The following is a 20,598-nucleotide window of genomic DNA, read 5'->3' on the forward strand; positions in this document are numbered from 1 at the left end:
GGAAGTAACAGCTTGAGGAGAAACAATACAGTTGATGGTATCAAATAGTACTCTTGGATTATTCTTATGAAGTAAGAGGATCTAGAAATTTTCCAAATAAATTATTTAAAATAACAGGTTGATTGTGCAGTGTGCAAGCAGAGCAAAGGCCCAGGTCCTCTGTTTAAGGTACAGATAAATGGGAGCCATGATAAGCTGCTGTATGAGTGGGATTACAGCTGTTGGCATCACAGGCCCCCATTTAGGGCCTGCTGAGCGCCCTGAGTTTGTCTGATAAATACAAACAGAAAGTTGTTCACTACGCTTTGCATCACTTGACAGTGTGACGAAGACTCTAAACTATGACTGTCAGATATTGTCAAGCCCAGCAGAGTCAGCTGTTTTTCCTTTGCAGCTTGGTGTTGCAGCCGCTGAGCTTTATTTCTCATGATGATGCTGAAATTAGATGCAAATTCTTAGGAAGGAGAACGGAATGAAGACCACAGAGATCAGTGAGATATCACAGAGATGAAGCTTGAGGGCGACAACAATAAAAAAACAATAAAAATGGATGTCCAAAGAGGCGATGCGAGTGTGATGGATGGTTTTTCATAAAATGGACAATGTTGGGTTAGAAGGATGCTCCAGGCAGCAGAGAGAGATGAGCAGAGTGATGGTGGGAGATGAAGATGAAGACTGGCTTCAGTGCTGAAGAAACAAATGTAAAAAAAAAGACTGATTTTGATGTCCAGGCAGAATTTACTGACAGTCAAAATAAATTAGCTAAAAGTGACAAAAAATAGATATTTTATTTTAGGCAAACTGATTTTTATCTTCTTTACTTTTGTTAACAGCAAACTCAAAACAAGAAATCACCTCAAATACTTTCAAATCAGTTACTAAATAACAAATTACATGAGGACATGCCATGGATGTTTTACATTTCCACTTTATTAAACTTTAATCATCTTATTCTCCATCTCAGACCAAATATGAAATTAACATGAGCTACATTTTCAGTCAGGCATGCATCAGTATGTAAATGTGATAAAGAGCAGAGGACACTCTTCTCCTGCAGTCATGCTTTAACGAGTCTGTACGGACTGTTACTGCGTTCCAACATGACAAACCGCAACTGTGTTCCAGTGCTACGAGTGATTGAATTATTTTTATGGCAGGTTGCTCTCAGGTCTCTAATTAAACAAACTGAATTAATTTTGCTGATTTCTTCCATGCAGGAGGGAGTGCCGCTTCACATCTAACCGGATCATTCACCCCTCGCCACACAGCGTGGCTTCAAGGCCTGAGAAGTTTGTGAGGCTGAAAATTCACAAGCTTGTGTCAAAGCACAGTGAGGTAGAGCACGCTGACAGCAGACACGCGTGCTCCATATCATGTGCCCTATCAGTGTCCCGTTCATGTTAGCTCCTTAGCAGAGCTTGGGAATAGCAGTGCATTCTGGGTAGTCACAGACATGTTTTTCACGCAGAACCAAAACACAGATGGACGCCATCAAGCAATGAGGAGGAAAAGACACCTGAAGGATGAGCAGCTGGATTCAGAGGCAGAGCAGAGTTATCAGGAGGTTTTTAAATCAAATCAAATCACTTTTATTGTCACATCACATGTGCAGGTACATTGGTACAGCACATGTGAGTGAAATTCTTGTGTGCGAGCTTCACAAGCAACAGAGTTGTGCAAAATACAATAATATAAACAAGCAAAATATAAGAATGGCTACATCTGAAACTAATAAATATATGTACACAGTGTTGGGGAGTAACGGAATACATGTACCGCCGTTACGTATTTAAAATACAAAATACGAGTAACTGTATTCCGTTACAGTTTAAAAAGGTGGTATTCAGAATACAGTTACTTTGTTGAAATAAATGGATTACACTGCGGTACTTTCCTGTTTCATTTTGTCGCGGGTCAGGACTGTTTGGGTTTTGTTTGAAAGCTACGTTCTTTTGTTCCAGGCGGCAGCGTTACGGTTGCCATGGTTACAGAGCGACGCGCTCTCTCTCTCTGCGACTGTGTGTTTCCTGGGTGAGAGAGCGCCTTTTCGTTGTTGTTGTTGTTGTTGTGCTAAGCTAACAGGCAGAATGCTACAAGCATAGCTCTAAAGAATGTAGCATCATGGGCAGTGTAGTCCGTGTTGCAGGGAGAATGGACTGCCATACACGTTATGGGTCTGTGAGCGCGAGGAGGGAGAAAAAGGGGAGTGGAAAGGTACGAGTTGTCATCGAGGAAAAACGGGAGCTGGAAGCATGTAAATATAATAATAACCACTGCAGCTGTTAGGTATTTTAGTACCATGGTAGCATTTACTGGATATTGTTTTATAGTGACATTATGCAGGAAAACTCTGTCATTCAATAAGGCCCCTTTGTTTCAGTGTTTTCCTCTTTGACCCAAGAATTGATGTGTGAGAATCACAGGCTGGTACAAGGTTGAAATACCACAGAGATCACTCCCTCAGCTACATTAGTTTCTTAATCTTTTAGACGCCTGTTGAAGGCCAAATGGTTTGTTTCAGATTTCACTAATGTAAGAACTCTTCGTTTTGTGCCTTGAAAATATGTCGCTGAGATAATCACAATTGTAGCTGAACTAATAAACTACACAAAGGATGCTTCTTCACCCAAGGGCAGGAAGACGCTGCCTTATCTTGGTCTGTACTGGTTTAAACTGATAAATCTGCTGTCTCATGAATTTTACCCTCTATATAAACTGTTGTACTTGTGAATAAAGTTGAGTCACTTTGGGAAGACAATCTAAAGCAGTCTCTGTTTTCTTGTTCTCCCAAGCTGCTCCCGAGCTCGTACTAACACGCTGAATGGCATGCTTGAATATTACTTGAGAATATATTTGACTGTGTTACAGACTAAGGGACATTCTCTGCTGATAGGTGAAGGTACATTCTCTGCTGATAGACGTCCACGCCTCGGAGGAAGCCGATCCACGGAGTAGGCCCTGGAAACAGTTTCCTTCAATTTTGGTGTCAGAAGTGGGATCCTGACGAAGGTAGGCACTTGTCTTTTTATTTTAATAAGACTGTGTTATGCCTTTCTCAGTGATCCACATAGAAACGGGATACGCTGACGAGGCCTTCTTCAGTGGCCCACATAGTAACAAGTGGGATACACTGAGGAGCCTTATTTAGTGGCCCACATAGAAACACAGGAAGTTGCCTGTTGTTTTGTAAAATAAAAGCAGAAAGGACACAGGAAGTTGCCTGCTGTCATAAACTAAGAAGTTGCTCACCAGCAGAAAGGACACAGGAAGTTGCCTGGGGTCATAAAACGAGAAGTTGCTCGTTAAAAAGTGAGAAGTTGCTCACTAAAAACATAAAATTGCTAGCAAAAAATCAAGTAACCTCAGGTGTGCCACAGCAAAAATAGATACTAACTTAAATCCTTCAAAGCTTCTAAACCCCTCTGGAAATCACTGACCATGGGTCAGAATAATTCAAAGACCTTAGACGGGTCCGATAAAAACTCAAAATTAACTGTAAAACCGAAAAAAAATAAAATATAAAATCACAAATAGCGGCTCAGTACGACTCCCACTTCCGGTTACGTTTAACCCACGCTCGCGAATCAATGAAGACTTCCATGATTACGTATCCAGAACATGCGGAAGTGCTTACGTGACTGATTTCGTCTCGAACTTAAGAACTATAACTTTAATGCATCCTAATGTATTTCCGGAGCCCTATCCCGAACGATTATCGCCAGAAAACAGGTCAGTAGAAATGTTAAATACTATTTGTGATAAGAAAAGTAGGCTGATTAAAAAGTCCTGTAAAAAATATATGATAGAATGTCGTGATGTGACCAATCGCATGCTACCACTATGGAAAAAAGGACCCGAGCCAGACGTAAATGCTTTAAATCAAGCCAGTGTAGGCTCTAGTAAATCCACTGCAGAAAAAACTAGCCTTATATGCCCATCCGTTCAACCTACGGCTCCGCCGCCTTATGATGAAAAAACAGAACTAATAGCTGCTGCGGCGGCTGCACGTCATCAGCGCGTATATCCTGATTTAACAGCAGAATCCCAAAAGAGTGAGGAAGGCACTGAAATGACACCTAAATCAGAAGAAGATGACTGGTTTAACCTAGATCAAAGACAGGAACGAGAATACACTGAACGAGAAAGAGAGTTACAGGAACATAAAAAGCAAACAAAACAGTTAATGACAGAGTGTGAGGAAATCATGAAAGATCCTTTAACTGAACGTACGGAAGCCGAACTGCAGGAAGCCGTTTCTATCATAGATAATCATGTTCAGCGCCACACTAGAGTAGCGAATGGTTTAACTGTGCCAAAAGCAATAACTAACACCAGAAATTTAATAAGGAACTACTTAAAGCAGAAAAAAGAGGAAAAAACTCAAGAGGGCCCCCACAAAAACACCCGTTATAAAGAAAAGCAGGGATCACAATTTAATGACGTCAGCACCTCCCTCCCGTTCATGATAATAGGGGACATGTGTTGCATTCAACCCCCTAAAATTTCAGAGTTAGCAGCAACCATTAAAGAACTTCCCGATCCTCTACAAAATCCTACAGCCTTTGTTTCTGCATTACAGAGAAGTACCAGATACCACCACTTGGGTGGGCCTGACTATAGATATATATTATGTCAACGAATCCCAGGTGTGACTGAATCTCAGCTTATTGAAGAAGTAGAGGAACTAGACCCTAAAAACGACCAAGCAGCCAACACCACCTCGTTTTTGTGGATAAATGATGACAAAATCACAGCCTTTTTTCAAAATCTAAAGAGATTTCTGCTCACAATGTCTAGAGATAAAATTGATTTAAATGCAGTAACCATGTGTAAGCAAAAGCCAGATGAATCCATTCTAGTGTTTATGAAACGTTTCACACACTGCTGGACTAATGAGGCATGCATGCCTGAAGGAGGAAATGATCAGATTTTCATAACAACATTCTTAAACAACATTCATCCAGAATGTTCACAACTATTGAAGCTGACTGCCACTGATAATCTCTATGACATGAAAATAAAGAACTTTATCACACTTGTCAAAACAAAAGCTGGTGCAGATCTTTTCCCCAACAGCACGAAGGCTAAAACTGTTAAGATGTTGTTGAATTTTGATGTTGAAGGCTCAGAGGAAAGTGAAAAAATGATGTATGCAGGGGCCCCGTCCCCTCAACAAGCGCAGCAGGGAGATTTCAGAAGGAGAGATAGGAGTGGAGACGTATGTTTTTATTGTGGAATAATAGGACACTGGAGAAGGGAATGCAAATCAGCGGCACATAGGTCTCAACCACAAAACACAGGACCAGCTCCTGCCACTAGGCGTAAGCAGAGCTCTTACAGACAAGGTAACTGGCAACGCAGACAGGAATCACATCAAAATAATGGCCCCTTTGCACTTAGGCAGCAACCTTATAATCCACATTTTAATCCCCACCCATATGATAACGAAAGACTGGACCGACAATAGGGAGGCCCAGGTGATGATGAGGGACAGTGTGAAGCACTACACACGATGCTGCATTTGCAATTGTCCCGTAACACAGAAAGCTTGCCCATGTTAGATATAGAGATAGGTGAAAAGACTTATTCCTTTTTAGTTGACAGTGGAGCCACTAAAAGTTCACTGTCTGGAAAATTCTATAGTGGGCCTGTTTCCTCTGTGTGCATCAACACCATGGGAATAAACGGAACTCTAGTGCAATGCCCCAAAACTCATTCTCTAAAAACACGCTGGGGCCCAAAACCAGATGAAATTACATATCATCCATTCATAATTATTCCAAACTCGCCTGTGAATCTATTAGGCAGAGATTTAATGGCAAAAATGAACTTGTGTATTTCATTTAACACAAAGGGTGAAATGTTTGCAGACACTGATAACAGCTATGTTTTCTCTGCCCTATGCACCGACACCATGGAGAAGGAACAGCCTCTGTGTCAGCTGGACGCCTCAGCGGAGAATGAACTCAATATCCATCTGACTGGTATCCCACGTCACACTCTGTGTCAAAAACATGTGCAAACACCGTTACCAGGTAGCCCCATGCCTGGAAGCCACATATTTGTTTCTCTCACACTGTTCAACAACATGATAACTGCTCACACCAGTGAAGGCCAAACAGTGGTTTTGTCACATAACTCAGACATAGGCTATGACATCACTGCACCATGTCAACACCTAGATCTAACCTACCCCATACACTGTACTATCTCTGCTGTCACATTGCCAGCTGAATATCAAAACATGACATTATGGTCAAGAGGTGAGAATGATGTAGGATTTATTGACTGTACACCTTATCATGCTCAGCTGAAAAACAACAAGCCGGTATATGTCAAGCAATATCCCATTTCCGCTGAAAAAGCCGCAGCCTTAGACATCATCATAGGAGATTTATTGACAGCTGGAGTAATAAAGCCCACAGTATCTCCATATAACACTCCTGTCAATCCTGTGCCAAAGCCTAACAAACCTGGCGTATGGCGTTTCACACAAGACTTAAGGCAAGTTAATGCAGTCATTATGCCTCTGCCACCTCTGGTTCCAGATGTTCCCAGCATACTGACATCTATTCCAGCAACAGCTACACATTTTACTGTGGTGGATTTGTGCTCCGCCTTTTTCTCAGTGCCTGTGCATAAAGACACACAGCCGATATTTGCTTTTACACATAGAGATAAGCAGTACACATGGACTCGCTTACCCCAAGGCATGGTAGACAGCCCTGCGGCTTTCTCAATGGTAGTACGTGCTACCCTGGACGGCTTCACTCCTCCAGAGGGCTGTACTCTGATCCAGTATGTAGATGATCTCCTCCTCTGTGCTGATAGTGAAAAACTATGTCAAACTGCCACACACATGCTACTCCAGCACCTCCAACAGACTGGCCACAAAGCATCAGCAAAGAAAATGCAGTACTGTCAGACTTCTGTTCAATATTTGGGATTTACACTGTCTCACGGACAACGTTCTATGACTACAGACAGGGTCAAAGCTGTGACCTCTGTCCCTAAGCCCACTACACAGAAAGAAATGCTGTCTTTCCTAGGCATGGTGAACTATTGCAGACAGTGGATACCAGACTGTTCTTTTCATGACCACATTCTGCGTGAATGCTGCAAAAAAGACAAGCCTCCTCGAATACTGTGGTCCACAGAAATGACTGCCTCTTTCAATGCATTACAGGGAGCGCTGACCTCCGCCCCTTGTTTGGGTCTGCCTGACTACCACTTACCGTTCCACCTGTACGTCACAGAGAACGGCACAACCTGTGCAGGTGTATTGGCCCAAGAGCATGGCTGTGGCTACCGTCCAGTAGCCTTCTACTCAAAGGTGCTGCCAGCAGTAGTTCAGGGGATGCCGGCCTGCCTGAGAGCAGTAGCAGCTTGCTCTATCATGATAAGGGACTGCGAGAAGCTCACACTCTCACATGACACTATTCTACACACCAATCACCAGGTCACGACCATTCTAGCAAACATAACTACACAACACATGACCGCACAACGTCACTCAGGTTATGAAGCTACACTGACTTCAACAGCAAATCTCACTATAAAAGCAAGCAGCACACCCAATTCGCCAGCACACTTACTCATTCGTATGCTGTGTTCTTCTGACCGACAGGATGGTTCAGACGACCCTGACGATCATGATTGTATGACACGTATACAGGAATCCACAGCACCACGCCCAGACTTAGAGCAGACACCAATCCCAGACTCAGTCATTGTTTATGTGGACGGGTCCTGTTCAAAACCAAATGACAACTTATTTCTTTGTGGCTATTCGGTGGTGACATTGCCTGACATCATACTAGAGGCTCACTCATTACCATTTCACTCAGCACAAAAAGCAGAACTCATGGCTTTAATACGCGCCTGTGAGTTACATGTGGATAAGCGGGTAACAATTTACACTGATAGCCGTTATGCATTCGGTGTGGTGCATGACTTTGGCACATTGTGGAGACAAAGAGGATTTAGATCTGCTGATGGAAAATCGATCGCTAATTCTGACCTTGTTCAAAGACTTTTGCAGGCTATACAGCTGCCATCGGCAATTGCAGTTGTTAAAACGAAGGGGCACAGCACGGCTGACACAGACGAAGCAGTGGGAAATGCTCTTGCAGACGTAACCGCGAAAGCAGCTGCTGCCTCACAGCAACCACCCAGAAGGGAAGTATTATCTTTGCCTTTACAGCTGCCACTTGTCACGCTCCCAGACTATTTAGAAACAAATGTTGACCTAAAATTCATACAAGAGCAAGCCTCTGCCTTAGATTACACTTACTGGGAAAGTAATGATTGTACCTTAGATAACAGAGACGGCTTATACAAAAACCTTGAGGGTTTGATTGCCCTCCCATCTTCACTACTGCCAATCCTTGTCCGCCATTTTCACGGTGTGAGTCATGTCGGACAAAGAGGGGTAATAGGAGCAATAAAATCAAGATTTGTAATCAAGAAAACATCACACGCAGTAAAACGCATATTAGCAACCTGTCTAACATGTGCACGAACTAATGTAGGAAAACCAAAAGCAAAACATCAGCATTTACCACAACCAGATTTCCCATTTCATACATTACAAATTGATTTTACACACATGCCAGCACAAGGAAGCATCAAGTACTTACTGGTAATAGTGGACCAATTTAGTAAATGGGTAGAAGCTTACCCAACATCAAAAGAAACTGCAGAAGTAGTCTGTCAAAAGTTGTGCAATGAAATAATACCCAGATTTGGAATACCTCACCAAATTAACAGTGATAGAGGACCTTCATTCACATCAGAAGTAATTCAAAAGTGTGCTAAAACTCTAGCAATAGACTGGAAATATCATGTGCCATACCATCCTCAGAGTTCAGGAGTTGTAGAAAGAATGAATAGGACCATAAAAAACCGCCTGACTAAAGCAATGATAGAAACAGGAATGACCTGGATCAAACTACTTCCTCAAATCCTCTGCGAGATTAGAATGACTCCATCCGCAGCAACCAAATTATCTCCATTTGAAATAATCATGGGAAGACCGTTTCCAACACCATGGTCAGCCTCCAGAGGGGCACCGCTATTGGAAGGGGACATAGACACTGCATTGTCTGACTATGTTCATAACCTGGTAGAAACACTGAATAATAACTATCAGAAAGTTTGTCTCTCTCAGCCTCTCCCTTCCATAGATCCAACCCATCCGTGGAAACCAGGAGATGCGGTGTTGGTACAGTCGCTAAAACCAAGGGCACTCGGGGAGGCCGCGTGTTCCAGCCCCCAGACTGTACTTGCAGTGACGAGAACCAGCATCCTAACAGACGGACAACCTCAGTGGATTCATGCCAGCAGGGTTAAGACCAGCCCCACCAAACCACCTAAGGCGTCGGATCAAGTAGATGACGACTCAGGCGAGCCAGCGCCCGGATTCAATACACCTATAGATGACGACTCAGGCGAGCCAGCGCCCGGATCCAATCCACCTACACACACACAATCACTGATTAACACACAACGCCTGAAAGAGCCAAGACTCAGAAAGCCCTCTGATCCCCCGCCTGAACAACAACAAGGTACTCGAACATCCAGCAGGAACAGAAAGCCTAGAATACCACACAATGTCTAACCTGATAAAGATAGACTCATTCCATCCTGATAATGGAGAAAATGAAATGCCCATTGTCATCACACGACGCTTATACGGTGTCTCTCGAACCTGGGACCAGGCCAGGAGACGACTAAAGAACTGTCTTTTTTATATATTTAGGTTATTAATCATATCTACTGCATTAACCTTAGGATTTTTATTTACTATTTCGTATTGTAAAGTGCAACCCTGTTCACATTTCTGCAAGCCACATTTTGCTGACAATACCTCATGCTCCACTTGGCAAGACACCCACCTAGTACACTCGTCACGTTCTCTAAAATCAGTAGAAAGCAACACAGACACCACCAATAAACCATCTTATGCACCCCCTAGAACAGGAACTAACGCCTGGTATGACAATGCCAGAACAGCCGCTCGTGACTTAGGAAACAGTAACTGTTATGTCTGTTCAAAGGGTAATCCAGAACAGGTCATAGTGGGATATCCAATTTCAGGTTTTCCCTTAACAAAGATGCTATTCAAAAATGATAAAAAGGGGCCCTTAACGGTAACCCTGATTGAAGCGCTGCGTGTAGAACTAAGTCCTTTAGATTGTTTATTCATATACACAGCACAAGTCTCTAGTAAGGATGTTAGCATGATTAATGATTCTACCCACCCCTGCAACCAAATGAAGCGCCCCGAAGACCGCACTGAACCTCTTTCGCCCCCAACACAGGTGCGCCATCACCCAAATATCTTGATGACATGCATACACCGACCAAAACTTGAAAACATAAATTATGACACACAAAACTATACGTTCTTTTCTGACTCTCCAGGAGCACGCTGTAACGAAACATGGCTAGCAGCGAGTGTTGACAGGACACAATATAAACATATGTTTTCTTATATATATGCATATATAAGTACGCATTCAGATAACTCAACAATCCTGCATTCGCCCAACACACTAAACGACTCGTACTGGGGAGGCATATTAAAAGGCTTTACAGCTTCGCGCCTGACCAGACCAATCCCACATGCTTATTGGATGTGCAATAATACTCTTAGATTAGCCTTACCTGTTAATTGGACCAGTACCTGCGGTCTAGTAACTTTAGCTCAAGAACTACTGATACAACAAACCTCGGATCTGCCTGTATCCAGCAGACGGACGGAACGCTCCGCTTATTCACATAACGTTTACATAGATGCTATAGGAGTTCCACGCGGGATACCAAATGAATTAAAGGCACAAGGAGAAATATCAGCAGGGTTTGTCTCAATACTACCGTGGATACAGGTAAACAAAAATGTAGGCTGGATCAATTATGTTTATTACAATCAGCAAAGACTTACTAATTTGACCAATACGGCCCTTAAAGCCCTAGGAGAACAGATGTCTGCTGCCTCCTTAATGACCATGCAAAATAGAATGGCCTTAGATATGCTGTTAGCTGAGAAAGGAGGTGTTTGTGCTATGTTTGAGGATTTTTGTTGTACTTTTATTCCCAATAATACCGCCCCTGACGGTTCATTTACACAAGCTATGAATAAACTTGAAGCATTGCAGATAGAACTAAGAGCCAATACAGGTCACGGTCTGTGGCTAGACAAGTGGATGCAGGACACGTTTGGAAAATGGAAGGAACTCATTGTAGCCTTTGTAACAGTTGTAGCATGTATTATTTTGTTTTTGATGATTATTGCCTGTTGTGTGATACCCTGTGTACGCTCAATGATAACCCATATAGCTACCAGTACAGCTACTTCAATGTATTTGCAATTAGCACAAATTGATCCTGAGGATGTGCCAGATGTTACCAATGATGTTCCTGATGTGTATATTGAACATTAGGTTGTGAACTATTACATTTTATGATTTGCTTTTTATATTATGTTATTACATTTGTGATTTTTCCTTTCTATTTGAGTTATTATTTTTTTTTAAAAATAATAATAAAAAAAGAGTGGAACTGTTAGGTATTTTAGTACCATGGTAGCATTTACTGGATATTGTTTTATAGTGACATTATGCAGGAAAACTCTGTCATTCAATAAGGCCCCTTTGTTTCAGTGTTTTCCTCTTTGACCCAAGAATTGATGTGTGAGAATCACAGGCTGGTACAAGGTTGAAATACCACAGAGATCACTCCCTCAGCTACATTAGTTTCTTAATCTTTTAGACGCCTGTTGAAGGCCAAATGGTTTGTTTCAGATTTCACTAATGTAAGAACTCTTCGTTTTGTGCCTTGAAAATATGTCGCTGAGATAATCACAATTGTAGCTGAACTAATAAACTACACAAAGGATGCTTCTTCACCCAAGGGCAGGAAGACGCTGCCTTATCTTGGTCTGTACTGGTTTAAACTGATAATCTGCTGTCTCATGAATTTTACCCTCTATATAAACTGTTGTACTTGTGAATAAAGTTGAGTCACTTTGGGAAGACAATCTAAAGCAGTCTCTGTTTTCTTGTTCTCCCAAGCTGCTCCCGAGCTCGTACTAACACGCTGAATGGCATGCTTGAATATTACTTGAGAATATATTTGACTGTGTTACAGACTAAGGGACATTCTCTGCTGATAGGTGAAGGTACATTCTCTGCTGATAGACGTCCACGCCTCGGAGGAAGCCGATCCACGGAGTAGGCCCTGGAAACAGTTTCCTTCAGCAGCCAAGAAGAGTGCCTGACGAGCCCAGCTGTAAGTAAGCTATTAAGACTCGACTGTACACCGTGTTCCTGTTTTCCTCCAAAACAATAAGTTCCGTTGGAGCAGTCTTTCAACGCCTCTCTCTGTCTCTCGCAAGCAGAGTTGACCCAGACAACAAAGTAAAGCTATTTTTCGGCTACGAGCCTGACACGGAACCGACGTATTAGTCAGAGGTCCCTTTACTACGGGTTCGGAGCCGCGGACCTTCAGTAATAGTAATAAATCACAGCAATAGTACATTCATGTAGTTGTAAAAAGCATGATAATATATTAAGTAATCCAAAGTATTCAGAATACGTTACTCTCATTGAGTAACGTAACGGAATATGTTACAGAATACATTTTGGGGAATGTATTCTGTATTCTGTAATGGAATACATTTTAAAAGTAACCTTCCCAACACTGTATGTACAATATATAATAGTATATGCAAAAAAAAATTTTTTTTGGATGTGTATACTAAATGTTTTTCTACGTGTGTGTGTGTGTGTGTGTGTGTGTACACATATTTTACAAATTAAATAAACAATAAATAAAATATCTAAAAATATACAGAGTTGTGGCATTACTGTACAGTATGGAGTGCATAATGTTAAAGTTCCAGTAGTGAAGCTGAGGTGTCTATGACGTGTTCAGCAGTCTGATGGCCTGGTGGAAGAAGCTGTCTCTCAGTCTGCTGGTACGGGACCGGATGCTGCAGAACCTCCTTCCTGATGGAAGCAGTCTGAACAGTTTATGGCTGGGGTGACTGGAGTCCTTGATGATCCTCCCCGCTTTCCTCAGGCACTGCTTCCTGTAGATGTCTTGGAGGGAGGGAAGCTCACCTCCAATTATCCGTTCAGAGCACCGCACTACTCGCTGGTCCTGAGGATGCGGGGGTTCATGCCAAATCTTTTCAGTCTCCTGAGAAAGAAGAGGCGCTGCTGCGCCTTCTTCACTGTTTTGTTTGTGTGTACTGACCACGTAAGATCCTCAGCCAGATGTACACCAAGGAACCGGAAGCTGCTCACTCTCTCCACAGCAGCGCCGTTGATGGTGATGGGGGTGTGTACTTCTCTGCACCTCCAGAAGTCCACTATCAACTCCTTTGTCTTTGCGACGTTGAGGGTGGGATGGTTGTCTTGACACCCGTGGGTCAGGGCCCTGACCTCCTCCCTGTAAGCCATCTCATCACCGTTGGTGATAAGACCCACCACTCGTCGTCCACAAACTTCACAATGATGTTGGAGTTGTTAGTGGCTGTGCAGTCGTAGGTGTAGAGTGAGTATAGGAGAGGGCTCAGTACACACCCCTGTGGAGCACCAGTGTTCAGTGTGATGGGGGATGAGGTGATGCTGCCCAGTCTGACCACTTGGCGTCTGTCAGACAGGAAGCTAAGGATCCAGCTGCAGAGGGAGCTGCTCAGTCCTAGATCCTGCAGTTTCCTGTCCAGCTTCGAGGGAACGATGGTATTGAATGCTGAGCTGTAGTCTACAAACAGCATTCTCACATACGTGTCTCTCTTCTCCAGGTGTGACAGGGCAGTGTGTAGTGTCAGGGCTATGGCATCATCAGTGGACCTGTTGTGGCGGTATGCGAACTGTAGAGGGTCCAGTGAGTCGGGTAGTGCAGAGCAGATGAAGTCCCTGACCAGCTTCTCGAAGCATTTGCTTACGATGGGGGTCAGGGCTACAGGTCGCCAGTCGTTCAATGAGGAGATGGTGGAGGATTTGGGTACAGGGACGATGGTGGCCATTTTGAAGCAGGCTGGGACTACAGACAGAGAGAGGGAAAGGTTGAAGATGTGCGTGAACACTCCAGCCAGCTGAGCCGCGCATGACTTGAGGACGCGGCCGGGAATCCCGTCCAGACCAGTAGCTTTGCGCGCGTTCACCTTCCTGAAGCACTTCCGCACATCCTCCTCAGACACAGTGTGCGCACTGACGTCATCCGCGGTGCGCACACTGTCCGGTCTCATGGTGTTCGCTGTGTCGAATCTAGCGTAGAATACGTTTAGATCCTCACACAGAGAGGCCGTGGTCTGCGGTGTGCTGGGTTTCCCTCTAAAGTCTGTGATCGTGTTTAGTCCCTGCCACATACTCCGAGGGTTGTCAAACTGTTGCTCCACCCTGTCCCTGTACTCACGTTTGGCTGCTTTGATCGTCTTCTGGAGTGGGTAATTTTATCATTATTTATATCATTAGGATGCAGGGTGTAACTGATTTCTGTATTTTTTACATATTAATTGATGGCTGGACTCATATTTATGCTGTTTAAGCTCTGGATAGTTTTGGGGGAGTTTTACAAACCGCCTTTTGTATGTAATCATGATTTTAACTGCATAAAACGAAAAAACTTCAGGAGCTAGAAAAGTTTGAACCACGTGCTGAGAAATGTGTGTGTCCCCAAACAGGGACGTTACCGCAGCTCAGTGAGTGAGTCTTCGCCGCAGTATTCTCCTGAATGACAGGCGTCGCCACTCGGACAAAACTACGATGTCAGCACTGACAGAAGAGCAGAAAGTCAAAACTATTTAAATTGTTGCAACACCAATGTGTAGCGTACCCTAGGGGAAATGAATTTAGGCCTCCTGTTTGTGAGGGTCAGTACAGCAAGTATAATGAGCCATGATGAGCTGCTCTTCCTATCATTGCTACCGTGGTGACACTTCCTCAGCAGGATGTGATCATCACATGTGTCTGAAGCATCTTCATTCCAGGAGAGAGAGGCAGCTAAAAGCTACATCCTAGACTATAGAGAACGATAGAGGCCCTAGACGAGGGCCGACGCAGCAGCTGCCTGTGAGCAAATACACACAGTTACAGCAAGACTTCAGACACAACACCCCGAGGCTTTCATTATTATATCAGGAGACTTTAACCATGCCACACTGGATTCTACTCTGGCTGCTTTTCACCAGTTTGTGAACTGTCCCACAAGGAGCAACAGGACAGTTGACCTACTGTATGCTAATGAGAGAGATGCATACAGAGTCACCCCCTCCCCCCACTAGGGAAGTCAGACCACAACCTGGTTTACATACAGCCACAAGCCACAATGGGGTCGATCATGGCTCAAGAGTTGGGCGTTCGCCTTGTAATTGGAAGGTCGCCGGTTCGAGCCCCGGCTTGGACAGTCTCGGTCGTTGTGTCCTTGGGCGAGACACTTCACCCGTTACCTACTGGTGGTGGTCAGAGGGACTGGTGGCGCCAATGTCCGGCAGCCTCGCCTCTGTCAGTGCGCCCCAGGGTGGCTGTGGCTACAATGTAGCTGCCATCACCAGTGTGTGAATGTGTGTGTGAATGGGTGGATGACTGGATATGTAAAGTGCTTTGGGGTCCTTAGGGACTAGTAAAGCGCTATATAAATACAGGCCATTTACCATTTTTACACCCCTCGTCCATAGGCAGCCTGTCACAACACGCTCCATCAGGAGATGGACTCCAGAAAAGGAGGCTGCTCTGAGAGACTGCTATGACACCACAGACTGGGATGTGCTTCTGAGCCCACATGGTGAGGACATAGAGGGGGCGACACACTGTCTTACAGACTACCTCAACTTTTGTGTGGACACAGTCGCCCCTGCTAAGACGGTACGGTGTTATCCTAAAAACAAACCGTGGGTAACACAGGAAGTCAAAGCTGTCCTCAACATGAAGAAGAAGGCTTTCAGGAGCAAAGTGAAGGAGGAGATGAAAGCAGCACAGCGGGAGGTGAAACGCTGCCTGAGGGAAGCAAAGGACACCTACAGGAGGAAGGTGGAGCAGAAGTTGGAGAGGAACAATATGAGGGAGGTGTGGAATGGTGTGAAAACCATCACAGGCCACAACACCAAGAAAAGCACAGTGGGGGGGGGGGACTGTGGAGAAGGCAAACGAACTCAACAACTTCTTCAACAGGTTTGACCAGCCCACAACCCCCCCACCCTCACCTTTACTACAGAGCCCTCTCCCCACTCTCCTACCTCCCTCGCTTCCCCCCCCTTCCTGACACTATGACACCCCCCTCCTCCAACCCCTCTGTCAACAGCAGAACATTTTCCCCTCCCTCCTTCCAATCATCTCCCAGTGTTACAGTGGATCAGGTCAGGAGACAACTGAGGAAGCTTCGCCCCAGAAAGGCAGCAGGCCCAGACAAGGTGTGTCCTAGGATGCTAAAGGCGTGTGCTGCTGAACTTGGGGAGCCGCTACAACGAGTCTTCAACCTCAGTCTGCAACTGGGGAGAGTGCCTGCCCTATGGAAGACATCCTGCATTGTCCGGGTCCCCAAAAGGAACTGGCCCAATGAGCTGAATGACTTCCGACCGGTGGCACTGACGTCACATCTTATGAAGACTCTAGAGCGGCTCTTCCTCAACCTCCTCCGACCACAGGTACAACATGCCCAGGACCCACTACAGTTTGCATACAAGGCGGGTGTCGGAGTGGAGGATGCCATCCTGTACCTCCTGCATAGAGCCCACTCACACCTGGATGGGGGAAAAGGCACGGTCAGGATCCTGTTTCTTGACTTTTCCAGTGCCTTTAATTAATTAATTTATTTATTTATTTAGGACAGTGCATGTTAATGAACATAAATGTAAAAAAAAAAATTACATGAATGTAAACATGCCAGATTATAGCCAAAGGCTAATTTCCATCTGTTGTCCTTAAACATAAAAAAATAGACATAATAATTCATAAAAATTCATCATTCATTCATAATAAAAACTCCATCACCAAACTTACACATACACACCATTCTGTTCCCAAATAAAACATTAAAACTATACAACTCATACATGATCACACACTTGATTTGTCCATAACCAGTTTTTAACCTTTGCCTTAAACAAACTGAGTGTAGAGCATTCTCTAATGGGTTGAGGAAGACTGTTCCACAGATGGCCACCCTGGACAGAGAGGACGTTCTGCCCAAATGCTGTCCGTCTGTGGGGTATAAACAAGTCTCCTCGGATTGAAGCTCGAGTGGTCCTGTCTGAGCTTTCTTTATGCCTAATGAACTGCTTTAGTGGTGGTGGAGCAAGGGAGTGTAAGACTTTATATATTAAACTCACTCTTTTAAGTTTCACTAAGTTATTGAAGTTCAGTAATTTATGTTTTTTTAACACATGACAGTGGTGGTGGGAGGTCGGTTTTTTGTCAAGTAGTTTTAAACTTCTTTTATAAATGTTTTCAATAGTTTTAAGTGTTGTTGGACAAGCAAGTGACCAGGACGTCAAACAATAGTCCATATGAGAGATGATCATTGAGTAAAAATAAGTTTTTGCAACATTCATATTTAAATTATTACGTATATGATTAAAATTTCGATTATTAAATTTAAGTACCTCCGACACTTTATTTATGTGACTCTTAAAGGATAATGTTGGGTCTAGAATGACCCCAAGATATTTAAATTCTGGAGCTAATTCAAGCTCTACTCCATCCAGGAATATGTTTGACTGCTTCAAGTTTCAGGGGCGTTTTGAAAAATACATGCAGACAGTTTTTGAGGTGTTCAACATTAGGCATGAGTCCTCCAGCCAGCTATGCATTAATGCTAAAGCAGCTGTAAGATCTTTTGCCACCTGCTGGACACTATTTGCTTGCGTATATATAACTGCATCATCCGCATACATTTGAGCAAATATATTTGGACAGACTTCAGGTAAGTTATTGATAAAAAGAGAGAACAATAAGGGCCCAAGAACAGATCCTTGAGGAACCCCTGTATCACAGTCTAAATATGGAGATTTAACTCCATCCAACACCACACACTGTTTCCTGTGTGAGAGATATGAGGCAAACCCCTGAAGAGCCTGACTGGAGATATTAAACTGAGTCAATCTGGACAACAATATCTGATGGTTTACAGAGTTGAAAGCCTTCTTCAGATCTAAAAATACAGCTCCAACACAGGGACTCTTGTCCAGCAAGCTCTTCAAGTTCTCCACTAACATACACAGGGCAGTATCTGTGGAGTGATGTGCCCGAAAGCCAAACTGCAATGGATGTAATGAGGGTTGGGTGTTTTCTAGGTGAGCAGTGAGGAGTTTAACCACCCACTTCTCAGCTATTTTAGATACGACCGGGAGTATGCTTATGGGGCGATAATTAGCCATGTCAGTCTTCACACCTGCTTTGAAAATTGGTGTAACTGCAGCAATTTTCCAATCTGTTGGAACAATGGAGTGTTTGAAAGACATATTCAAAACACGAGTTGTTGGACGTACGAGCAGATCCATATGTTCCTTTAGGAAATTTGTGTTAATACCATATACATCAAGTGCTTTTGATTGTTTTAAACCTGTAATTAGTTTAGCAACTTCAGTGTCTGAAATATGAGTGATGGTGAACAAATTTTGACCAGCATCATTTACATTATCAGAGCATACGACTGAGTCAAAGCTCTGACTGATCTCCTTAACAGATGAAATAAAGAAAGTGTTTAAGTTACTGGCAATAGATAGAGGCTCTCTAACAATAGAGTTATTTACATAAAGTTCAATTGTATTTTTACTTTTGTTTGAATGACGGCCTAGTAATTTATTTAAGTGTTGCCAGATCTTTACCATTACCTTTGGCTCTTTCAATTATATTTATAAAAATTTTTGCTTTGGCCTGTCTCAAACTTCTTGTTACTTTGTTCCGCATTGAAGTAAATCTCTGTCTGTCCAGAGTTAGACCTGTTTTCAGGAACTGCTTTAGTAATTGATCTCTTGTTTTCATTAAATTCTTGCACTCTTTGTTTAACCAGGGCAAATTAGATGTTGTCTTTATTTTTTGTCGACTTCTAATTGAGTATGTTGATATAACATCCTTAACACTGTCAGTGAAGTGACTGCTGCAGAATTGTGGATCATCACTACACAATAAAGGCTCCCAGTTAACTGATGCTAATGGTTCTGCTACATTTTGTCGCTGACTTCTTGGTATGAATTCATAAAAGGATCTCCTATTAGATGAACTTTGAAAGTCATTCTTAACCCGTGATTTTAAAAGTTTTCTAGAAAATAATATAAAATTGTGGTCTGAAATACCAGTGATAAAATTATAAGATTTAATAATTCGCTTGGGCTTATTACTGAAAACCAGATCTATTTTAGTTTTAGAGTGTCTTGTTATTCTTGTGGGTTGTTCAATGTGTTGAGTAGAGTTCAAAGTCTCCATTATGCCCTTGAGTGTTTTTCTGTCCTTTTCACAGTCCCAGTTGACATTAAAATCTCCCATTACAATTATTTCATTAGACTTATTATTTATAGCATGATATTTAAGTAATATCTGTAGTTGTTCATAAAAAATATTCTTTGCTGAAGGAGGGCGATATAAACAGATCAACGTAAATGACATTTACGTTGATGCAATAATCAATAATCAAAAATGCAATAATCCTTTCTGTCATCGTTGTATTTTTACTCAGTTGTATATAGTATTTGTATTTGTATTCTATTTTTATCTTATTGTATATTTATTTTATTTTATTCTACTGTATATAGTATTTTATTTTATTCTATTCTGTACAGTTGTGTACTGTATTTATTCTTATTGTATTCTAATTTTTGCCTCATAACTTTTGCACTGTCCACTTCCTGCTGTGACAAAACAAATTTCCCACGTGTGGGACTAATAAAGGTTATCTTATCTTATCTTATCTTATCTTATTTCTGGGGAAAGAGTGATTTTAACAGAAATATGTTCTATTTCAACATCTATTGGTGAACTAAGTAAAGAGCAATCTAGGTGTTTTTTTACATACACAAGTACTGTATTCCTCCTCCTCTTGTTCCAATTCTATCCCTTCTGAATACTGTGCACTCTGGAAAGACAACCGCAGACTCAGGAGAAGAACTTGTGAGCCAAGATTCAGAGATACCAAAAATAGAAATATTGGAATTGCTTAGAATATGTTCCAGTTGCTCATGCTTTGGTAACATACTGCGAATGTTAATGTGTCCACATAGAAGCCCCTTTGGTTTATTTTTAGTGTCCCAGATTACTTTAGCCTGATTAAATGTCTTGCAGATCTTTGTTCCTCTGTAAATTTTAATAGCAGGATTTCTTGTCCTTTTGTTGACAATGCTATGAGCATTTAATGATGAGAAACCCTTTACCGGAGACTGTAGTTTGGGTACAGCAGGTGGGGGCCCAGGCAGCCGAAATGGAGGCCCAGGCAGCCGCGTTGGAGGCCAAGGCAGCCGAGGTGGAGGCCCAGACAGCCGAGGTGGAGACCCAGACAGCCTAGGTGGAGGTCCGAGCAGCTGAGGTATAGGCCCAGGCAGCTGAGGTGTAGGCCCAGGCAGCCAAGATTGAAACCCAGGCAGCTGAGGTGGAGTTCCAG

At 43.0% G+C, this 20,598-nt stretch overlaps 1 long non-coding RNA gene across 7 annotated transcripts; it reads left to right on the plus strand.

Moving 5' to 3' along the window:
• The first annotated feature begins 2,361 nt into the window (after window positions 1–2,361).
• Window positions 2,362–12,040, plus strand: LOC113032590 (uncharacterized). Of its 7 annotated transcripts, none has more exons than XR_013904293.1 (4): window positions 2,362–3,009; window positions 5,921–6,035; window positions 7,187–11,068; window positions 11,614–12,040. It is a non-coding gene; the product is annotated as an uncharacterized LOC113032590 (long non-coding RNA). The 7 variants fall into 7 exon arrangements; XR_013904294.1 differs by lacking the exon at window positions 2,362–3,009 and adding an exon at window positions 3,486–3,729; XR_013904295.1 differs by lacking the exon at window positions 2,362–3,009 and adding an exon at window positions 3,486–3,729 and having other exon boundaries at window positions 5,924–6,035.
• Window positions 12,041–20,598: the final 8,558 nt, after the last annotated feature.

This window comes from Astatotilapia calliptera, chromosome 20 (genome assembly GCF_964374335.1).
Source record: "Astatotilapia calliptera chromosome 20, fAstCal68.1, whole genome shotgun sequence".
NCBI classification, from domain to species: Eukaryota; Metazoa; Chordata; class Actinopteri; order Cichliformes; family Cichlidae; genus Astatotilapia; species Astatotilapia calliptera.